Consider the following 24,005-nt stretch of genomic DNA (forward strand, 5'->3'; position numbering starts at 1 on the left):
TCGTGCTTGTGTAATCTGAATATTGTAGCCAGCTATTAATGCCATAATTGAACTTTGAAATTAAAGCAGTGAAAACGAGTTAGCTATATTACTTTAATGCTGGCGTTTGAATTTCAACGACACTCGGGTTCATTTCGGAAAAGGAAGGGACTCTGTTTGGTAATGCAATTGGGACAATGAGCAACAAACGTTCATGCTAAGTTGCTGTAATTATAGTGACGAAAATGGAACAGTTTGAAAAGCTGAGGTCTGCCATACAGTTCTAAAACTTTACGTGCTCCCAGTCTTCCTTGTTGGTTGATTGAAGGTTTGAAGCCGTCGATCGAGGAGGTGGCGACAGTCACTCATTGTCGGCCGTCGCTGTTGCAGAAGCTGGATGTTGGCGCGCCTTCTTCTCGACACGGTCACCAGACAAAACGGGCTCTTGATGTGCGCTAGTTAATGTTTCCCGTCCGCGACACCATGTCAGAAACTATCTTCGCAAGTCGATCGCAATTACATGCTGCCAAACCCCGAAAGCGCGGCAACTCGCGGGAGTGTCACACAACACACCTGCTCCACTCGCTACTCCAGCCAGACTCCTTCTGCCCAGCCCGCGCTCCACGCGGCAGAGTTAACACTACCAAAGATCCTACACACTCTTATTCTTCACACGACCTATCGATGTAATCGTTCGATAGCAGTTTTCCCTAGGCAAGACCCAGCGTAAAAATACAAATAATATTTACGAAATAAACCAATTATACATCGACATAAATGCATAAATATACAAATAGTAAAACAATTACAATATACAAAGAGACAGAAATGTCATATCTTGAGGTAACAAAGCAAGGAAAAAAAATAGTGCAATAGACGGAAATAGGAGGCTATGCATTTCCGGCGTTACAGGGTTTAATCTATATTGTGCATAAATTTTATCTTGAAATCAGTATTAGAAATACCTTTACTCTGAGGTGACAAAAGTCATGGGATACCACTTAACATCGAGTCCTTTTGCCCGACGTAGTGCATCATTTCGACGTGGCATGGACTAAACAAGCCGTTGGAAGTTACCTGCACAAATATTGAGCCGTGCTGACTCTATACCCGTCAATAGTTGCCAAAGTGTTGCCGGTGCAGGATTTTATACACGGACTGACGTATCGATTATGTACCATTAATGTTCGATGGGATTCATGTGACCAGATCATTCCCTCGAACTGTCCAGAATGTTCTCAAAACCAATCGCGAACATTTGTGCACCAGTGAGATGTCGCATTGTCATTCATGAAAATTCCATCATTGTTTGGCAACATGAGGTGCATGTATGGCTGCAAATGGTCTCCGAACTTAACCATTTTCGGTCAATGGTCGTTTCAATAGGACCAGAGGACTCAGTTCATTTTATGTAAACACAGCCCATACCACTATGGAGCCACGAACAGCTTGCCCAGTACCTTGTTGACAACTTGGGTCGATGGTTGCGTGGGTTCCGCGCCGCACTCTAACCCTACCATCACCTGTTACCAACTGAAATTGGGACTCATCTGAGACAAGGCCACAGTTTTGCAGTTGTTTAGGGTCCAACCGATATGGTCACGAGCCCAAGTCAGGCGCTGCAGGCGATGTCACGCTGTTAGCAAAGGCACTCGCGTCGGCCGTCTGCTGCCATAGCCCATTAACGCCAAATTTCGCCGCATTGTCTTAATAGATACGTGCGTTGTATGTCACACATTGATATCTGCGGTTATTTCAGGTAGTGTTACTTGTCTGTTACCACTGACAACTCTATTCGAACGTCGCTGCTCTCGTTCGTTAAGTTGTACGTGGTGAGGGGTAATGCCTGAAATTTGGTATCCTCGACACAGTCTTGACACTGTGGATATCGAAATAATCAACTCCGATTTCCGAAATGGGATGTCCCATGCTTCTAGCTCTAACTACCATTTCGTGTTCGATGTCTGTTAAGTCCCGTCGTGCGGCCATAATCATGCCGGAAACCTTTTCACTTGAATCACCCGAGTTCAAATGACAGCTCCACCAACGCACTGGCCTTTCCTACCTTGTGCCCGCTGCACTAACGTCATCTTTATGTATATGTAACACTATCACATGGCTTTTGTCACCCCAGTGTAAACTATTAAAATGTTGGGAAATGTGATGGAGCTCTTTGTCTTTCAAAGCTGTAATAGGTAGTAAACCATACATATTCTAATAGAAAAGCAGCATTGTGTTGACCGTAACCAAAAGATGCTTGGTGGCAGATTCGCTGCTTGCTAAAGGAGAAGAAGGGGCAAGTGCTTCAAAAAAATGTTGAAATGTGTGTGAAATCTTATGGGACTTAACAGCTAAGGTCATCAGTCCCTAAGCTTACATACTACTTAACCTAAATTATCCTAAGGACAAATATATACACCCATGCCCGAGGGAGCACTCGAACCTCCGCCGGGACCAGCCCCACAGTCTATGAATGCAGAGCCTGCGACCGCTCGGGTAATTCCGCGCGGCGGGGCAAGTACTCGAAGCTGGAAAACCACTAGGAGGAAAAGGTTGGCTTGCTATTAACGATATTGATCCTCTTCAGATATGTTATGGGAGAGCTATCAGAAAAAAAAAAAAATACAGAAGCTTAAGAGGTAATGAGACGCGCTAAGTGGACAATTTACTTTGACAAACCATCCACCGACCAAAGACCAAAGCACAATCAGTGCCCAAAAGATGACTGGTGTGAGTACAACAAAGCAAATGAAACATATTCACATAAGCGCTCTCTCTACTAGGACCTGTCATGAACGAAATTAAGTCTACATTCAGGTTTGCGATTTCTTAAGGAAGAATCTCAATGGGAAAACACAAAATACGAATGAAATCCGAAGTAATTTAGTTCCGATTAGATGCACAGAAATGGAATTTCATGGGCTAGATGTATTGATAATTAATAGGTGTCTGTGGTGCAGTTTTATGTTTAATAAGGAGAATAATGGCAGACTTGAAGTTCTGAAGAGAGTTGGTGTAAATTCAAATGTGTTTACTGCAAAACAATTTCACACCATCGATCAGAACACGATTAAAAAAGTTGGCAGAGCACTTTCTAATCTACAAATGTAGGTCACACAAACTAGAAGGGGACAGAACAGACACCTGGAGGAAGAGGAGTGTCGCCGTGGAGGATTTGAAAATACAAGTAAACAAATTATGTGCTGAAATATATGAACTAAATTTTAAACTACTTTATTCAGTTACACATTTTTCTCATTATTAAAAGCCTTTACTCAAAAAATGTATGGACTACTGCTATGAAATTTTCAGGACCAAAACATGTTGCTGTCCCATTGGAACTAAGGAAATATAATAACTTCAGTTAAAATATGGTTTATAGAATTGTATGTCAGCCAAAAATACTTATGTACAAAATATTAAACTTCCTGAATAATCAAACTGTAAAGGAAAGTTAATGATTGTAGCTCAGTGATCTTATTATCCTCGTAGGACCACATAGTGAAATTTTCAGACTGATTGCATAATCAGAATTTCAGTTTTGGCTTTATAAACGAAGACAATAAAAATTATTTACATTTTACGTAGAGTCCTCCCTTAATAATAAAATCCGTCTATTGGATTTTCAGTAGCGTTTTTACTGTGAAAATGTACATTTATAAGTCGCAGCAGAGTCATTTCACATCAAATCATCCAGAAAGATTGGGACATGACGCCTGCCCTCATACAAAACCTTGAAATCTTGTCTGTTAGACGTTAGCCTAGATATCCGGACATTTCCACAATTTAAATATTGCAGATCAAGTACCTTTTCAATTATGCTATAAACAAGTTACATGGATTGAAGAATTCGGCCTTTTGTACTCAAGCTCATATGTAATTTAAAAATGCAATAGTTCATACAGTTTTTGCAATAGAAGCTCGATTTTTTAAAATTAATGAGGCATGTTTATAGTTTTACGTTCATGTTTCTATCCATAATCTATGACTCAGAAAAAATTGTAAATAATGTCTTTTAAACAAACGCAAAGCATAGGCGTTATAATTTTTTAAAGCACTGCCGCCTCATAGGTTTATTTGGATGTTTTACAATATTATTATAAATTTTTCTTTATGTCACAAAAAAAGGATCACAGTGCAGAAACGATGGGAAGTTTGGAAAAAGGCTATTTAAAAAAAATTAAATTGATAATGTATAACTACCATGTCACCTGTAAATTGCTGAAGTGTGGGGCTACAATGGATTTTCCTAGTGACAAATCGTATTGAACAAGACTGCTTGATTACGAAAAAATGTATTGTGTCATGCACTTCCTTTGTTTTGAGTCGTGTGTTCACTGAGCTTGCAATTCTGAGCTATTGTACTGATTTGTGTCACATAGTTCATTGTTGAAATCGAACAATGGGAAGTCCAAGATGCGCTACAGTCTGGACCCGCACGACCGCTACGGTCGCAGGTTCGAATCCTGCCTCGAGCATGGATGTGTGTGCAGTCATTAGGTTAGTTAGGTTTAAGTAGTTCTAAGTTCTAGGGGACTTATGACCACAGCAGTTGAGTCCCATAGTGCTCAGAGCCATTTGAACCATTTTTTTGAAGTCCAAGATGGAACAACAACAATATTATGTGAAGGACAGACGTTACTCGCTGTATGGGGGAACCACTGAGTTGCAGACAGGCACAACGAAAAGACTGCTATAGTTCACCATTGGTAGAAAATTTATTTGTAGCAATTTTTTAACTATTTTCTTTCAAAAGGGAAGTAAGTAATATCTACTGAAAATAATAACAATAATATTAAAATAATATTTTAAATACTTTTGTAATGAAACTATGGAATAGAATGATTTATGTCGTTATCTAATCACTTTTTAGGTTATGCCAACATCTTTTCGATTATTTATGACAGATGGTGGTTCTACGCATCAAGAAAGAAGGAAAGTACAGGTAGGCAGTGTTTTCTTAGACAGTACCTTCAAGATTCATGTGATAATACCATGAGAAGTGAGAATGAACTGACTGATGAAGAACAAGAACTTGTATTATGGTGAAACAATAGCCATATGTACTGTGTGTGTGTTTCATATGTGTGTTTTAATCATAAAGACAGAGATTTGTGTAGTTACTCTCTGCATAAGAAAATTTAGTGTGATCCCTTTCAGCGTTATAAACGATCTGTTTCATCTGGAGTGCGTCAAAACATTTAGCTGAGTGGTCAGCGCACCTGACTGCCATGCAGTGGGTTCGGGTTCGATTCCTGAATGGGCCAGAGGTTTTCTCCGCACTCGGTCATCAATTCCATTTGATCATTTCACTATAGCTGGACTCCATAAAGTTAGCTTAGTAAAGCCAAAGCACTTCAGAATTAGAGTAAGCAGAATTTGTTTCTGGGGAAAAAAACATGCCCAACCTGAACTACACTTACTATTGGAAAACAAGCTCGTGACGACTGTCATCAGATGATATAAATATCGGTAATGTGAAGGTGATGATTCTTGAAAGAGCAGTGCTCAATACTGTCTTAACTAAACTAGGAATATCTCCCGCAAAGCTGCATTCACTTGGCGTAGTTGGTATGTAACAACCAAATGTAAATAGGAATCAACAACTGGATTATCAGAAACTAAAATTTCAGATGTTATCAAGCTGAGCTAGATACTGATGCCAGTAGTAACCCTGATAGTCTTTCAACAATAATTGAACTGAAACATAAAATAAAACTGAAAATTGAACACGCAAGTATCGTGAAAAATTCAATTACTGGCTCTTATGCGACAAACTTGATCTCGGCAAAAATTCAGCTCCACATTTTAAGTTTCTGAATGTTTGGTGCGGCCAGCAGGTCCTGAAAAGGGTATTTTAGTGATACCTGAGCAAGAAAAAAGATATTATATGATACAGTGCAAAAAGTAAAGAGTTTTTATTTAGATGAAAATTCATGACTAATGCCTGGGAAAAAAGAAAATGTGAACATCATCAAAAATACTTATGAACAAACGCGTCTTATCTTAAATAATGTATCTGTGTAATATAATAAGTTATTTATCTATCAAAGAAGAAAGAATCTGCTTCTGTTCAACCTTAACTGTGTATACTCGCAGGATCATCGGGAACGCTTGCCATAATTATGCATCTCCACTTACCACCAAACTGTAAAATTGCTTCTACATTTCATTTCTGTTAAATAAACTTACCAAGATCTAACTAAAATAATAAAATGTGATATAAATAACCGGTCTTGTATGCTTCGTCTGTGTGATAAATGCTGCATCAATTCTTTATTTCAGACTTTTAGGAAATGAATTAGAATACGATCCTGATGAGATGGTCCTGTACAGTCAATGGGTATCAGCAGATAGAATAACTTTGTGTGTTCAAATCAGAATTTTGTAACACACTAATTAAGAAGACTGAGAAACTTATTCCATACTCTTATTTCTCAGTCACAGTCTGATTATCTGAAAATAAGGAAGGAAATACTTGATGAAGGATGTGTGTTAATTTTAATGGATTTAAGTGAAAATCTCAATTTTGTTCTTGAAGATCAAGTAAAGGTGTACCATTGGACAATGGTAGCTGCATTTTTTACTCTGTTGTTATACACTGAAGAGCCAAAGACACTGGTACACCTGACTAATATCGAGTAGGGCCCCTACGAGAACGCAGAAGTGCTTCAGCACGACTTGGCATGAACTCGACTAATGTGTGAAGTAGTGCTGGAGGGAACTGACATCCTGAATCCTGCACGGCTGTCCATAAATCCGTAAGAGTACGAGGAGTGCGAGATCTTTTCTGGACAGCACGTTGCAAGGCACCCCAGATATGCTCAATAATGCTCATGTCTGGGGACTTTGGTGGTCAGCGGAAGTGTACCATATCACTCCAACTGCACATACACCACACCATTACAGAGCCTCCACCAGTTTGAACAGCCCCTGCTGACATGCAGGTTCCATGGGTTCATGAGGTTGTCTCCATGTCCGTACACGTCCATCCGCTCGATACAATTTGAAACCAGACTCGTCCTACCATGTTTCCAGTCATCAACAGTCCAATGTCGGTGTTGACGGGCCATTGCAAGGCATAAAGCTAAGTGTCGTGCAGTCATCAAGGGTACATGAGTAGGCCTTCGGTTCCGAAAGCCCATAACGATGATCTTTCGGTGAATGGTTCGCGCGCTGACACTTGATGATGGCTCAGCATTGAAATATGCAGCATTTTGCGGAAGGGTTGCACTTCTGTGACGGTGAATGATTCTCTTCAGCCGTCGTTGATTCCGTTCTTGCAGGATCTTTCTCGGGCCACAGCGATGCCGGAGATTTATTTTACCGGATTCATGATATTCACGGTACCCTATGAAATGGTTGTACGGAAAATCCTCATTTCATCGCTACTTCGGAGACGCTTTGTCCCATCGCTGGTGCGCCGACTATAACACTACTTTCAAACTCATTTAAATCTTGATAAGCTGCCAATGTAGCGGTAGTAACCGATCTAACAACTGCGCCAGACGTTGTCTTACATAGGAGTTGCCGGTCGCAGCGTCATATTCTGCCTGTTTACACATCTCTGTATTTGAATATGCATGGCTGTATTAGTTTCTTTGGCGCTCCAGTGTATATTAAAAAATAGAGAGGTGCGAATTTCCTGAAATTTCCCTTTCTTCTACAGAATATTTCTCTGATGGATGTGTTGCACAGTACAAAAATTTTAAGAATTTTGTAAATATCAGCTACCATGCACACGATTTCAATGACATTTGCAGCTGATCTTTTTTGGCAACCAGAAATGGCATATCTCCATGCGATGGTATTGGTGGCTCTGTTAAAAGACAAGTGACAAAAAGAGGTTTGCAAACACTGTGTAAAGGGGTCAAATACTTAGAGCATCGCAGGTATTTGAATTATGTGAGGAGAACGTGTAAGGAATTTCAGTTCTGTTTGTCGCAAAAGATGAAATGAAACAAGTTAGAAATTTTATTTTTCCAGGCTTTGAAAGTACAAAAATGGTTCCTGGAACACAATCTATGCTTCACATTATACCACTACCACCAACCAAGATTGGAGAAAAAAGGCTAAGCTGTGACAGTAATTTTAATATCGTACATGATTTCTCTGCTCTTCCATCGCTAATGCCAGAATGCTCTGTGCAACTGCCGTGTTGCATATGCATATGGCTATTGCATGTGCGTATGGCTCTTGATATTTGAGGATTGTTGAGAAAGTGAAAGGTGACGGAGGAGAGGTTACAGTAAGATTCATGCATGCTCATGGACGATCCCCATCCTACTAATACATTGATTGTGATAACTATGACTTGTCATTCTCTTTTTATCTATGTGAGGTTCATATCACCACGGCAACAGGCCGTACTCGTTCTGTAAACGAAGAATATTCAAAACTGGTGGAAGACAAATGCTCCTCGTACAAAAAAAGTGATTCATTAAAGCGTCTTGCCACATATATAGTTCCAAAAGAACTTGATGGCAGATCGCAGCATCAGTATTTCGTGTAATGCTGACTTACTATTGACTTTTGTTTTGAGAAGGTGTTCAAATATTATAAACAAACCCCTAGGTATCATTGCATTGAGTTAATTCAGTTATGACAGAGGTTACGTTGTGTAATGTATGTGTACATTTTACAGTTTGTTGTTTTGTTTTATATTACAGTTTTTGTTGCTTATATATATATTTTAATGTTCGCTTACGTTGTTAATGTTTCTTGGGTAGCTAACTGTACTTCTCTCAAGGATGTTGTGGGAATGTTAATGGCTGAATGACAATATTCTCAGAATTCAGATTTTTATAGTGCCATTCATTTACCAAATCTATTTTTTTTTTGGTGACGAACCTTTACTATTTGTAGAACGCTTTATAATTTTTCATTCATTTTCAGAGGGCTTAAGTGCCTGGTTTTTTAACTTAACAAAAAAAAATTAGACTAAAAAAATTTTGTGTGGTCGATTATTTAATGTTTTCGTAAACTAGATGGCAGAAAAGATTTCAGGTAAAAAATTCTCGATCTACTTTTTTTCATTTAAAAATTGCATAAACGTGTCAGCTTAACATTTTTATATGGGAAAGCTACCTTAGTTGCCTAATCAGGCTTTACATGTTTCCTTTTAGCCATTTTAGCCATGTTCTTGGAGTAAGCGAGACAGTGAAATAAATGAAAGACACAATAGTAAAATCCGAAGAGTACGAAATGTAAATAGTAAAAACTCTACTGACAAGACAGTAGATGAATTTTGGTATTAAATTGTATGGAGCTCTGTGTTGCTGTGAAATGTTTATCAAAGAATGAGATTTTCCTCCTCGAGGTCGTCATGACGCAACACGTCAGACAAATTTCTGAATCAACAACGTGGTTAATTTCTAAGTATATTTGAAACTAATTTCTTGTGACCTTAATCGTGTATAATCCTGTAGTACTTTGAACGGAAAACATCTTATGGGGACTATCGCAAAATTATGTCCACCCCCTACACATTAGTTTCAAAAGGAAAATAATAATCTGTAGGAATCGGACGTGTCCTGTGGCTTTTCACATTTCATTTGTGAATTTACTCTTCATACATTATTAACACGTGCTGAATGTGAGCTTAGTGTGGAAACGCCGAGTAATGTGCAAGATACTTTAGGACGTGTAATTAGAAAGGAGAATTGTTCAATGCGTCAAAACTAGCGCTAAGGTAATATGAAGTGGCAGTGAGGATTATGAAAATCGGCTGAACTGGTTACCGAATTCATTGCAGGATATCGTTACGCTTAGCATAATGATTCATGTTTCGGACACTCTCATTGGGAGAAATAATAAAAGAAATTGTAACCGCGTTTTAGTGACACGGGTATGTACTTTTATAAAGCGTATCCATACGTATAATAACCAGATCATCTTGGTGAGATGGTCTGACTGCCAGTAATAATTGCTCTAGTTCATTTAGTGTGACTCAGGGTACACTGCGTGGACGCGAGCTAGATTCATATGCACACTAATAGGAATGCGCATGCGCATCTTACATGGAGGCGGAGAAGGAGAATGCGCACGCGCGCGCGTGTGTGTTTATGAGTGTGTTTCTGAGTAAAGGAAAACATGTGAAACTCTTTCCTTACTTTTATGATTCTGGAGTCTGGTTTTGACTCTCTTACGCTGTTGGAAAAGAAATTACTGATTCTGTATATCAAGATTTTCATGTATGCTTTCTTAACCGGATTCTGAAACTGCATTAATTAATTATTTAATTGGTCATCCTTGCCACAACGTGTATTTTTCAGTGATCAATTCCAGTTATCCTCTTTGCTTCGCTTCCCATTCCCGAATTCACCCAAACCAAACTTTTATTTGAACAAACTAAATTCAATAAGCTTGAGGCACAAATATCGAGGCTTAGAAACTAGCTTGTGGGCTTCCGATTCGAGCATGAGATCTCATTGGCAACGTCTCCTTGTTTAACACCATCATCTTAAAATGCTTTCATATTACACGGCTACGACTTCATACTTGATATCAATTTAACTTAGTACAAATTCAAGAAAGTGGTTGAAGTTGGCTAAATCTCTGGTAAGCAGTTGGGGAAAAATATTAGTATTGTGAGCGACAATATTTACCTCAATGTCTTCTAGAGAGATTGCTCAAGCTGTACTAACAAATAGTTAATTACTTTTATTTCTATGTATTCTTTCAGTATTTGCGTTGGAAAATTTCAGTAAACTCTACTCTTTCAGATTCTGGAAAAATAATATTGGCGCCATTATGTGAACACTATGTAGATTTAAAAGGAAAGTGGAAGATTATGGTTTAAAGTCCCGTAGACATGGAGGTCGTTAGAAACGGACTACAATCTCGGACTGTGTCAAGGATGGGAAAGGAAAACGGCCCTTCTCTTGCAAAGGAACTATCCCCGCGTTTGCCTGAGCAATTTAGGGAAATTACGAAAAACCTAAATGTGGACGGCCGGTCGTGGATTTGAATCGCCGTCCTCCAGAATGCGAGTCCATTGTTCTCACCACTGCGGCGTCTCGCTAGGCAAAAAACGGTTTGGAAAAGAACTAGAGCGATTCGTATGACTTAAAAAGCATATATACTTGTAGCACTTGAAAATGGACTGTATCTATAACATCAAAATACACTCCTGGAAATTGAAATAAGAACACCGTGAATTCATTGTCCCAGGAAGGGGAAACTGTATTGACACATTCCTGGGGTCAGATACATCACATGATCACACTGACAGAACCACAGGCACAGAGACACAGGCAACAGAGCATGCACAATGTCGGCACTAGTACAGTGTATATCCACCTTTCGCAGCAATGCAGGCTGCTATTCTCCCATGGAGACGATCGTAGAGATGCTGGATGTAGTCCTGTGGAACGGCTTGCCATGCCATTTCCACCTGGCGCCTCAGTTGGACCAGTGTTCGTGCTGGACGTGCAGACCGCGTGAGACGACGCTTCATCCAGTCCCAAACATGCTCAATGGGGGACAGATCCGGAGATCTTGCTGGCCAGGGTAGTTGACTTACACCTTCTAGAGCACGTTGGGTGGCACGGGATACATGCGGACGTGCATTGTCCTGTTGGAACAGCAAGTTCCCTTGCCGGTCTAGGAATGGTAGAACGATGGGTTCGATGACGGTTTGGATGTACCGTGCACTATTCAGTGTCCCCTCGACGATCACCAGTGGTGTACGGCCAGTGTAGGAGATCGCTCCCCACACCATGATGGCGGGTGTTGGCCCTGTGTGCCTCGGTCGTATGCAGTCCTGATTGTGGCGCTCACCTGCACGGCGCCAAACACGCATACGACCATCATTGGCACCAAGGCAGAAGCGACTCTCATCGCTGAAGACGACACGTCTCCATTCGTCCCTCCATTCACGCCTGTCGCGACACCACTGGAGGCGGGCTGCACGATGTTGGGGCGTGAGCGGAAGACGGGCTAACGGTGTGCGGGACCGTAGCCCAGCTTCATGGAGACGGTTGCGAATGGTCCTCGCCGATACCCCAGGAGCAACAGTGTCCCTAATTTGCTGGGAAGTGGCGGTGCGGTCCCCTACGGCACTGCGTAGGATCCTACGGTCTTGGCGTGCATCCGTGCGTCGCTGCGGTCCGGTCCCAGGTCGACGGGCACGTGCACCTTCCGCCGACCACTGGCGACAACATCGATGTACTGTGGAGACTTCACGCCCCACGTGTTGAGCAATTCGGCGGTACGTCCACCCGGCCTCCCGCATGCCCACTATACGCCCTCGCTCAAAGTCCGTCAACCGCACATACGGTTCACGTCCACGCTGTCGCGGCATGCTACCAGTGTTAAAGACTGCGATGGAGCTCCGTATGCCACGGCAAACTGGCTGACACTGACGGCGGCGGTGCACAAATGCTGCGCAGCTAGCGCCATTCGACGGCCAACACCGCGGTTCCTGGTGTGTCCGCTGTGCCGTGCGTGTGATCATTGCTTGTACAGCCCTCTCGCAGTGTCCGGAGCAAGTATGGTGGGTCTGACACACCGGTGTCAATGTGTTCTTTTTTCCATTTCCAGGAGTGTAACTTTGCTCTAACATCACACGTCGTACTCAAGAGCGCGGATTGCGTCACGAATAATTAATTGAAACTGCTTGATTCATGGATAAAATACGAGGTTTTTTCCAAGGTACAAGTAAGTCGCAATATTAATGAAAATACAAAACTTAGAATATACCTAAGTTAAGAAAGCTGAATTTCACTGATCATTTTAGTAATAGTAACCCGAAGTCCTTCTCTTTCGGTTTTTTGAAGCGTCTGTTGATAAATTACTATATAGACGATATTTTTATTCTGCATCTGACTTTCAAGATGTGAATGCTATTCTGTAGTTTATATTGTGTAATTGCGGACACTTCATTCAACAAAGTTTGACAACACGCCACAGTCGAAGCAGACGAAAGTCGTTTTGGGAGGAAACACATGTTCCTCGTCATCGGATTGCTATTTTGATATGATGCAACTAAATGAAATTCCTATTAGCTGGCTGTGACCATCGCTTGGCAGGGTCTCGCTAAAACGAACTTTTTAATACGTGATACACAAGTAGTCCATTACATGTTGCTCGAAACGTTTACAAAAGTTAATCCTCCTTCGTTCGTGCTCCATCAAAGGTACTAATGTCTGTGAGTATGGACATCGTAGCCAGCCCAGTTGCCGTGCGGTCTAACGCACTGCTTTCCGGGCGGGAAGGAGCGCCTGGTCCCCGGCACGAATCCGCTCGGCGGATTTGTGTCGAGGTCCGGTGAACCGGCCAGTCTGTGGATGGTTTTTAAGCGGTTTTCCATCTGCTTCGGCGAATGCGGGCTGGTTCCCCTTATTCCGCCTCAGTTACGCTATGTCGGCGATTGCTGCGCAAACAAGTTCTCCACGTACGAGTACACCACCATTACTCAACCACGCAAACATAGGGGTTACACTCGTCTGGTGTGAGACGTTCGCTGGGGGGGTCCACCGGGGGCCGAACCGCACAATAACCCTGTGTTCGGTGTGGGGCGGCGGAGGGGTGAAGTGGACTGCCGTAGTCGTCGTGGGGCTGTGGACCACTGCGGCTGCGGAGGGGACGGAGCCTCTCCGTCGTTTCTAGGTCCCCGGTTAACATACAATACAATACAATATAATGGACATCGTTCGTTAACGTCCCAAGTGACAAAATTGTTTTATGGTAAAATGTTCAGGACATTGTTGTTCGATGGTTATGTGTTTCTGTCGCAAATTACTCTATCATGTCCAATCTAGTCACCTGTTGTTTCTTTTGCATGAGACACTAACACGTTTCCACTTCAGCGTCCTCCTGAAGAATCTTAAGAAAACCAAATCTTAAGTAAAAGCCACTGTATGATGTTGTTGTATTTGTATATAACTGCAATATTCTATGTTATGTTACGAGTTACATTTTTATTTCTAAAAATAAGTGGATAAGTGACATTAGAAATTCGAATACGCGAGGCACAGTCATCAGTCAGCGTTGTGGTCATTTATTGGCCTCTTCATCTCTGGGAGTCATTTGATTATGTGAAAAATGCCGAGTTGCACCGTGGTTCGGAGTCTAGGTTAAAGTGTATATTCCACTTATTAATTCTTCCAATCCATATGTGGCATACAGCAGACGAGTGCTTAACAGTATTGGTTAAAACAGTCTAGGTTGCAATTTTAGTTTTTTATTTTTCAGCGACGTTTTTCGCCTCATTTAGGCATCTTCAGGTTATCTACATAGAAAACAGAGAACAAATACATCTATTTAAGAACCGCGATCGCGTTGTGCAGACTTGGATAACCTATAAGCATGTATAAACAGATCACCTATTGAAAGAGCAAATACCTTAATTTGGTATTTCTTAGAAGAATCATTTAGTCAGTGTAGCCAAAGGGCATCGCCAAATAAATCAGACCAACGTCGCTTTCGTTAAACTCAGTAAAAAATAGAAATATAAAATAGTAAAATCATTACCTTTTCTAGATCGACGCGAGAGGAACCAAGATCTGCATAACGCGTTCCCGTTCACAGGAGCGAGTAACAGAGTAAGATGGGGGCTCAGGTAGTAAGCATAATGCGCCACAGCGTCGATTGCCATTACTGGAGCCTAATACAGAATCACCTCGAGAGGTGGCGCTGCGACGCAGCAGTGATAAAATTGAGAGATCGTAAACTGGATATACATACCCACTAAAACTCTATAAATGTAATGCACATAAAACATTGATAAGATGGAATTACAAGGAGCAACACCTGTGCATAACTTATCCTAAAATTTTGACGAAGTAAAATATAAATGAAGGCGGTAAATTTAAAATGAGAAAACAAGGTGTATCATACAACACACAGATGCAGTACATAGACAGATTTTTCGTATCATATACCACTAGAATGAGAACATTAAAAAACACAGGACTGTAATTTCAGATAAAGAGGCCGCCCATATAACACTCAATACTGCGTCATTCGAAGCTAGAACTTCTAGCAAGGCAGAATTGCGAGAGCTCCAGGATTACATTAATAACACCGATTTCATAACTTCTAAAAAGGCCTGATTGGCGCCAAATATTTGGCCGTTAAGGAAAGGCAAATCTTTGTCTTCCATATGCCTAAATATTTCAATTTCTTCCAAAATGTTTAACTTCTTACGCTTTTGTGCAAAATGCAAAATCTTAAGATTTTGTACTTGCGGAGGACTATGGCCATTGGCTTTAAGGCGTTGGGCAAAGACAGAGTTCTGTTTTACGTGTACCCATCTATTCCACTTAACTGGCTTTGTACGTTAAATCAAGGTCGGAGAAAGGTAAGGGTGTGCCACTTCCAACAGGACAATGCATGATAAAGACTGAGGAGTTCAAACCAACATTCGAGCACAGGGCAACTCTCCAGACGGAGAGCCTGCAGCACGACAGGCGCACGACGTGGTCACAGCAGCAACAACAGACTATGTAAAAACTAGGTTCTTGACACCTATGCAAAGAGAGTAGGACGAGTTCAGTCGCGGTCCCATGCTTCATAATACAGTCGGAACACGGTCGAAACAGTGAACACTTTACCTCTGTGTGGAAACGAGTCTAACACAGCTACAGGGCCACAGCAGATGGCCTCTCGTGTCATGTCGGCGTGATGCATGCAGAAGCCTTGCCCCAGCTCTCACATCGTCCGGCAGCTGCTGGCGTGGAGCGCCAGGTGGTGCGATCTCTACCAGCCCGTTTTCTGTGATCTCATGACCTGTCGGCGAGGCGGACGCGGAATCCGTTACAAGGATGCAGACTGAAGACGACTATGCTCGTCCACATCGATCTGTGGGGAAAGTACAGCCGGAAACAAATCCGAAACGCTTTCTGGTGGTCGATGTTTTTCTGGTTTACCGAAGAGTGGGAGATGTAGAGTGAAAGGCATCATTTTAAATAATGTGGACAAGCAATCAAGATTTTACTGTATTTCATATTTTCTCTGGGAGATTACTTTGTGTACGCGTAGTCTGTGCGGTAGGCAGCACATAATGCACATTAACAGTAAGAAGTGCCACGATTTGTATTGAGAGGTAATCTTCACTTACATCCTAATGCTTCTTCCATCCGAAGGGTATTAGATTCTGATGCTTCTTCAATTTGTGTAGTCGCTTACTTTTCAACATCTCTTCTCCCGCAGAGTACGAATTTACAGGATTTAAACGATAACTGTTTGCAGTGTACTACAGTGGTGTAATAGAAATCGAGATGAACTGTTTGATGTAGGCACACGTGGTCTGTGAAGCCGCAGACAGCCTCAAATGGCGCTACAAAAGGCATCTAACCTACAGCGTAAGAGCGCTGCGCGAAGTTTTTGAATATCCTTCCGCCTTCTTATGCGATCCAATAACTAAACGAGCGCGGATATTTAAAGCCTAGTCAGCGACGATATGCATCAACTAATGCATTCTACTTTTTCGAAATAATTTAGTGGTATTCTTGAGTGAAGTGCCCCTCATTACATATCGACATTTCCCGCCTGATGGAATGCATACATATTTTGAGTGAAATGTTCGAGTTTTTCGACATGGCACGTTTCGTTGCAGAAGAAACGGATAGAATAATTTCGTTGAACAACTTTGACGTTCATTTATTTTAGGTTGTCGAGTTGAAAGGGCGAGTCGACGCATTGATTAAAAACTTTTTCTGTGGACGAGCTGGCTCAGAAAACTACTCACGCCAGTTTAATTTATTCTCTACACTAACTTCATATTTCCTTCAACACGGCCATGGATCACTCTTCTTCATATCCGTCTGTAACGTCCCCATAGATGACGAAGAGTAAAACCATATTCATCCCTCCTTCCTTTCTGCACCCTTGTCCAATGACGTTAGCTCTCTATTTTTAATGGTAATGACGCAGAGACAATATGAAACTGACACTTTTCTATCATCACACAATTTTTTGTGTGGCGGTGGCCTAAATCCAGTGTTCATTACACGTGTTAAAATGACATATCGTAACGCGAAGCGTATGATGCAGTTATCTGAAATATCAGAGTTACTCTTCTAAGAAACGTCATTTTATTTGTTAGTGATATTAGCTAGAACTCTGATAGATCGCTTTAAAGACGACTTCTTCAGAAATAAACCCTTAGCAAAACTAGCTTAATTACGTATATACAATTTTCAGTGCACACTTGCAAGTAAAGAGATTTCCACGTTTCGCAGCATACGTTCTCTAAGTAAATTCATACCCACCTATACTGCAGATGCCTATCTAGCAGCAGGTAACAGCTACTTACATAAGAAAACTGTACGTGAGGTATAATCGAGTGAGGCAGTGCGTTTGTAAAGACACTGGATTCAGTTTCTGCTAGATGGAGGCTCGTGCTCTGTGTGACCATCTGATTTCTGATTTCCGTGGTTTTCCTACTTCAAGTAAAAGTCGAGATGGTTCATTCAATAAAGCCACGATTTGCCCACTTGTCGCACCCTCTCCTGATTAAACATTTGAGTATATTCATTTGTCGGTATATGAGATTTACGGTACCGATGTTTTAAGCCGAGAAATCCTGTACCATTGGAAAATGATCATCGGACGAATAAATTCCTAATACTAATACACCCCGATGATGGCGGTAACGTGTAATGACATAGAAGAACCGTTGTGAACCATGGCATCGCAACCAACGTCCACAGCTATCATTGGTTGCAACTAGTTCAAAATGGCTCTGAGCACTATGGGACTTAACATCTGAGGTCATCAGTCCCCTAGAACTTAGAACTACTTAAACCTAGCTAACCTAAGGACATCACACACATCCATGCCCGAGGCAGGATTCGAACCTGCGACCGTAGCGGTCGCGCGGTTCCAGACTGAAGCGCCTAGAACCGCTCGGCCACATCGGCCGACGGTTGCAACTAGTCTTACGAAGGTCTCAATCCGATTCATGTCAGGTGACCTGAACGGGCAAAGAAACTCTTTGAAGACCTCGGAGTGTTCCTAAAACCGTTGTGAGATAATTTGGCGGCGCTGGGATGGAGCACTGACGTATTAGGCAAATAATGGCGTACACATGATCAGAGAGTTGGATCCCGTATGATCCGCCAGTGAGAGACAATGGGAGACTACCAGGACTATAATTTCACCCGTTGCAAATATATTGCTGAAAAATTAGCTAACTGATGCATCGTCTTATCTTGCTTTCGACGAGTTCGTACCTGGCCACAGGTACGTTCCGCAATTGCCGCGAATCATCATTACAAGCGTTTTTTCCCATGCTTCGACTTCTTGATTGGGGTGTTTCTCCATCCATACTATCATGTGTACCTTTTACTTTAGTCAGTAGAAGTACATGAGTGGGAAGGTTGATCTTAAATCCCAAGACGAGGATATTGTGTTGTCTATATGGCTGCGCACTGATGTCTAACATTGCATTATCAAATAATTCGCTGCACCAGGATCCACGATAGGTGACAGCCGCGAGGGTCAGCAACGAAATATTATCCACATGATCTTCCATTAGTGGCGCCATTTTTTGCAGAATCGAAGATCTCGCGGAAGAAACTTCGCATATTGATACGTGAAAACTCCAGAACTTGAGATGAGATCTCATGCGTTGGGCAGCCATGTTTGGTCGCAATAAAATGCGCTAACTTCACGCGCATTATCCATTATGTGCCGAATGTCAGGTTGATGGTAAGTACAAAGGTTGGTGACATCCCACTGACGTAACACGACTAACTATTGAATTCGCCTTGGGTGCAGCGTTTATCTCTAATATCAAGAATCCGTGAACGTATTCTTAGGTTATACTCAGCAGAGGAATACGTTCCTGTCGCTTTCAGATTGAATCTCAATCTGACGCAAAATGGAAACAACGAGTCTTCACGATCACTTAATTCTCTGCATTTAACTGAATCTGAGAATATGATTTCTAGATTCTGTTTCCTTTGATCTATAATTTACAGTCAAGCGTTACTTTCCAAGATAAAAGTGGTAGATTTATTTTGTACTGTGTCTAAAATGCTGTGTCTAAAACGCTCTTGCACTATGTAAAATCAGTCAGGGGTCCTTAGAGACTAGTACAATATTAGAGGAAGGTGTCAGAATTCGCAGCCTGCCACTAAATGATCGAATTGACAATTTTTTAAAATATTTTTCGTTAAAACGCTAAAATGTTAACAAAATGACTTAGTTTTACAGCCATGCAAATAATATTAAACAAAGAGAAAACAAAATAGCAAGTGGCATATTCTCTCTGATAAAACACTTGCCAGATTATTCTCCTTTACATATTTTCTTAATTTTTAAAGTACTTTAATTTCGGTAGAGATTTACGCTATGAGCAGACAAATCGAAGAACAGATCACGAGGTTCGTAAGCTTCAAGTGAATATGAGTGAGTTCATATTACGAAAATGAGACGATGAAGTCTTGAAACACCTGCACATTCCATCGACTTGACGCTGTTTCAGAGGCAAGTTATTGCAAGTATCTCTGTGTTCCATTCCTGAAACCCAATGTTGTCAATACCTGGATACTGAAAATAAGTTTCGTTTGTGAGCACAATTTTGAACTTTTTGAAATGTTAATTATAAGGATTATCACGAGAAGTTAGTTCGAAACTATATGCCGAAACTGATACAGGAAAATAATGAAGTAAAATTTTTTAGATTACAGACTTTGAACAGTTCGTTGAAGGACCGTTAAGGCTTTCTGAACCTGCAGTTTTTAATCTTAAATACTCGTTTTTAGTGGAGTCTTGGACGCTGGCTTTGTCTTTCGTTTCCTTTATTTCGACTACGTTACGTTGACACAGGATAACATGTTCGACGGTTGTAAGTTATTCAAACGCTGATTTTCCAATCACAAGTTTATGTTTAGGATTTTACACAATATTTTTTATTCCTCAGACGAGAATACTTTTTACAAATATTTCTATAAGATACTAGAGATCTACATTTTTTTAAATATATTGTCGACAAAGTTTACCGCAATGATTCACAACATTATGCAACTTGAGAAAATTAATTGCTTTTAGCATCAGAATGACTTAAGCACTGTTGTAACAATCGAATAATTATGGTTTGTCGTCGATATTTGCTTTACGCTGGTAGTTAAAAGGTTTTGAAATTTCCCTGGAAAACGGAGAAATTAAAAATAGAGTGTAAAAAAAAAAGATGGACCATGTCGTATGCAGCCACCTATAAACTTTGTTTTGCAACTATGCACATATGCTTCAACAGTATGAATACTACCGCTTAAGTCAGGTCGTCGATTTTAAGAACCATTTGAGTAGTGTATTATACAGTTGACTATTGTTATCTTGAGGTAAAGCTATGTATACAAAGAAGAGTATCTGTTTTTCGTTTGTTTGTTTGTAATTCATACAAATCTACAGTTTGATTACGATCTTTATGAAATCTTGCAAGTTCTCCTTCAAGACAAAATGGAGATCATTGGCTACTTCGGGATCATACTTCAAATATACATGTATGTAATATATGAAGAGGTAAAATTGCTATCAAAAATCTCTAAAAGTACTTGGCCGATTTATTTCAAATATCTAAGCGATCTTCTAATGAGCTTTTGGGCGAACAGAGACTACATATTTTTTGATGTACACAATACAGAGCCCGTTTCTCCGTCTTTGGAACGAAATAAATAACTGATGTATCACGAATCAAATAGTTTGTTCGTAGGTTTGTGGAGGTATATGGCATTAAATGTCTACACACAAGTCACGTAATTCGTGTAAATAACGGACCGCTAACTTGCGTATGCGGTGATGGCGCCGAAGAGCAACCCAGGTGGGTTCCATATGGTTTACATCAGGCGAATTTGGTCTATCTCTAAGCTGGTCGTAAGTTGTGTTCCAAAAATGAACAGCACAGAGACAGAAGTGATGACACTTTCTGCAGGACCTGATCATCATTGTGCAGGACAACGCTCAAGCACGTACAGTGCAAGCTGTTACTGATTAGTTTGACTGATGGGGCTGCTAAGTGCTAAACCAGCTACTGCGCTCCCCCGACTTAAGCCCTCGTGAGCTCAACTCGCTTTCTAAACTAAAGGAAACACTTTACAGCACTCGCTTCAGAACTGCTACAATTTCGTCGGGCAATAGACCGCGCCGCTCGAACTGTCAACACAACTGGCACTGCTAAGAGTATCCTACGACTTTCACATCGCTAGCAACGAGTTATACACAGTGGTGGTGACTACTTTGAAGGTCAGTAAATCTTTGAAACACGTATCTATTTTGTACGAGCTGTAAATAAATAGTTGTCACTATTGGAGTTCCAACCCTCGTATATTGATAATTAACATATGCAACGGAACAAGGGCGACTGTGAAGAACCTATTGCCGAACGTGATACAAGACACCATCATCACGAGGTGTGTCGCAGGTGAAGACGTATTCATTCCTCGCAGTATTTTAAATATGCTCTTCGATTTAAAGCGATACCAATTTCCCATGCGGCTTGCATTCGCTATGAGTATAAACAAGCCACAGGGATAATCATTTTCTTTGGCATATATTGAACTTCGCTGGCAACGCCGAGCACTGCACCTAGTGAAGTACTACATGTACAAATTGATGAACTGGGTCAACTAAAACCCAACGCTGGCTGGTTTTAAACTTCGTGACCCAACGGCTGATCACTAATCCACATCCTAGAAAGCAGTGATAGCGTTCCAGCAAACATTGTCAACTTTGTTGTTGAACTGTATGTTTTAAGTATACAAGGATGCTAAAATTTTGGGAGACCTCCTGCAGCGTCAAAATGGCAGTCGGATATGAAGCATTTTCACCGATTACTTTGCTTTGCATACCCTGCCGCGAAACGAACCTACCTTAGTGGGTTTTGTTCGGGCAGCTAGCGCAGTAGTATACGATTTCTAAAATTACAAAGTTTGCTGCCATGGACAGCAATTAGCACCGACAACACTATCCAGTGCGAGTCGAGTGTAATGAAATAAACTGTCCTAGCAAAGATATTCGTCTGACGGGTAATACCTAGAATGCGCTCTACCAAAACTACGGTTCGGTAGTTCTCTTATAGTACATATATGACGTAGTACATAGTAGGATTACTGGTAGTATTGGTAGCATTGGGAGGGAAAGAAACACAAATGGTTAAGTGAGAGGGAAACTGGGAGCCGACGACTTTTGTTTGTTTTTTGTTTGTTAGAACCGCACACCGTTCATTGTTAGTCAATTGCGTTTTTTATACCCTTACAAAAAATAAATTGCATTTTGTATGTAATAAAAATTAGTTGATCGCATAACTTCTACGGTTTTATGTAATCAAAGCAGTTGCTTTTGATGCAAGTACAGATTACATGCACAAACGTGGAAAGCTCTATACAATATGTTGTTGTTATTTTGTGCTCTATAGAACATTCTTCATCACGATGAAACACAAGAGCTTCCTGTCATCACTAATAAGTACGAACATTATTTATTAATAACAGAAACAGGTTTTACATAAGCTTGACGAATTATTGAAGCGATGTCTGATATGTTCTTATTTTGCGTTTATTAAATTTTACCTTTTTTTGGGGAAAATGCATTTTCGAGTGCTATGTAATAAACCTGTATTTTTTTATTTTTACTACAAAATACCTCTGTTTTAAGTTACAAATCAAAAATTTTCGATAAAAATCGCAACTAAACTTAGAGAGTTTCCAGTTTATTATAAATACTATTTATTTTTAAGGATAAGAGTGTAGAACAAAAATGTTCCGTAGGTTACTTGGTCCCTTACACATCCTCACTCGGTCTCTAGACGGTTCGCCGCTACTAGTTTCTAGGGTAATCTGGTAGTACACTGATCGCATTCACAAGGAAGGGGATCGAAATGAGGTAACGCCTGATGCATATGCAACACACCTAACGCACAGGTAACGCGGTTACGATGTTAACTGACCAAAGCTACTAGGAAAACTCTACGCTTACTAATATAGTCTAGGTAACCTACGATAGTTTCACAACTGTAAATACCACAGAAACGGAGTGCATGTTGTTCTCATTCGTGTCGACACAAAGACTCCCATTACAGTTGGCTCGCAATGGTCAGTGTTCTCGTTTCAGGTGCTACTTTCGAAGTATTTTATTCTAGTTGTATACATGATTGCTTGTCGTAAGCTTTATCTTCACGTGACAAATACTGGTGACCTCACAGCTCGGTCGCAAGTACTCAGAATTGTCAACTACGGTTTAAAAACTTCTTAAAAGCCGGAAATGGCCGATAGTTGGAAGCAAACAATGATTACCGTCGAAGGCCAAAAAATTCATTTCGAATTGAACAGTGACGTTCGCTGTTCGTATATAGCAAGTTAGTATACGCTAAATCTGCAGACACAGACGAGGATCTGTACGTTAAAATCAAAACGGAGATAGCGTGGACACGTAGGAGGAAGCGCGAGACGGCGTTAGCTTACGTGGGAGAGGCCGCTCCATGGGGGCGAGGCGCGGGCGGTGGCGAGCGTGTCTGCGGCTACAGGTGTGTGGCCGGCGCGTCGGCTGCTGTGCGACTGCGGCCGGGCTGGCCCTGCGGATAGACGGGGCCCGCCAGTCTACGGGAGCCGCGTGCTAAATGAGCGCCGAGGCATTAGTAAGCCATTACGGCAGCGCCGCCCGCCAAACGCTCCCTCCTGCATCACAACGATCTCTGCCGCAAGTGCCGACTGCCCGAACGGCCTTCCGTTCCCACCTGCATGCATCAGGTTCAATGTCCATTTCCCGCACCGACTAAATTCCAAGTTGTTCCCCAGCTTGAAGCTGCCTCCACCTATCCTCAAAATTCTCTTCTCTGTTATTTATTCACATCTGAAACGTCACAATAAACAACAAGCAATCAAAATAGTGCCGTACTCGGGAAACGAGCGTAGGGCAGCAGATTCAGAAAACCCGCATCGCCGTCCTGGGCAGAAACGGGAATAGTGTTGCCAATTATTACTCGCGAAGACGTGGGAAACGAGAAATTTATAAGCAGGACTTGACAAAAAAAGCGGGACCTGCCTGCAGATGTGCAGAAACTAGAAAAAAACAATTGTAAT

The 24,005-nt window shown here is 41.3% G+C and overlaps 1 protein-coding gene across 1 annotated transcript in view; it reads right to left on the reverse strand.

Moving 5' to 3' along the window:
* LOC126185491 (cyclic nucleotide-gated cation channel subunit A) overlaps positions 1 to 23,469 on the reverse strand; it is a 358,388-nt gene extending 334,919 nt beyond the window's left edge. The window contains exon 1 of the mRNA XM_049928133.1: positions 23,388 to 23,469. The gene's annotated coding sequence lies outside the window, so the exon portion shown is untranslated. The remainder of the gene's footprint in view (positions 1 to 23,387) is intronic.
* Positions 23,470 to 24,005: the final 536 nt, after the last annotated feature.

The sequence above is a fragment of the Schistocerca cancellata genome, chromosome 1 (assembly GCF_023864275.1).
Source record: "Schistocerca cancellata isolate TAMUIC-IGC-003103 chromosome 1, iqSchCanc2.1, whole genome shotgun sequence".
Classification (NCBI taxonomy): Eukaryota; Metazoa; Arthropoda; class Insecta; order Orthoptera; family Acrididae; genus Schistocerca; species Schistocerca cancellata.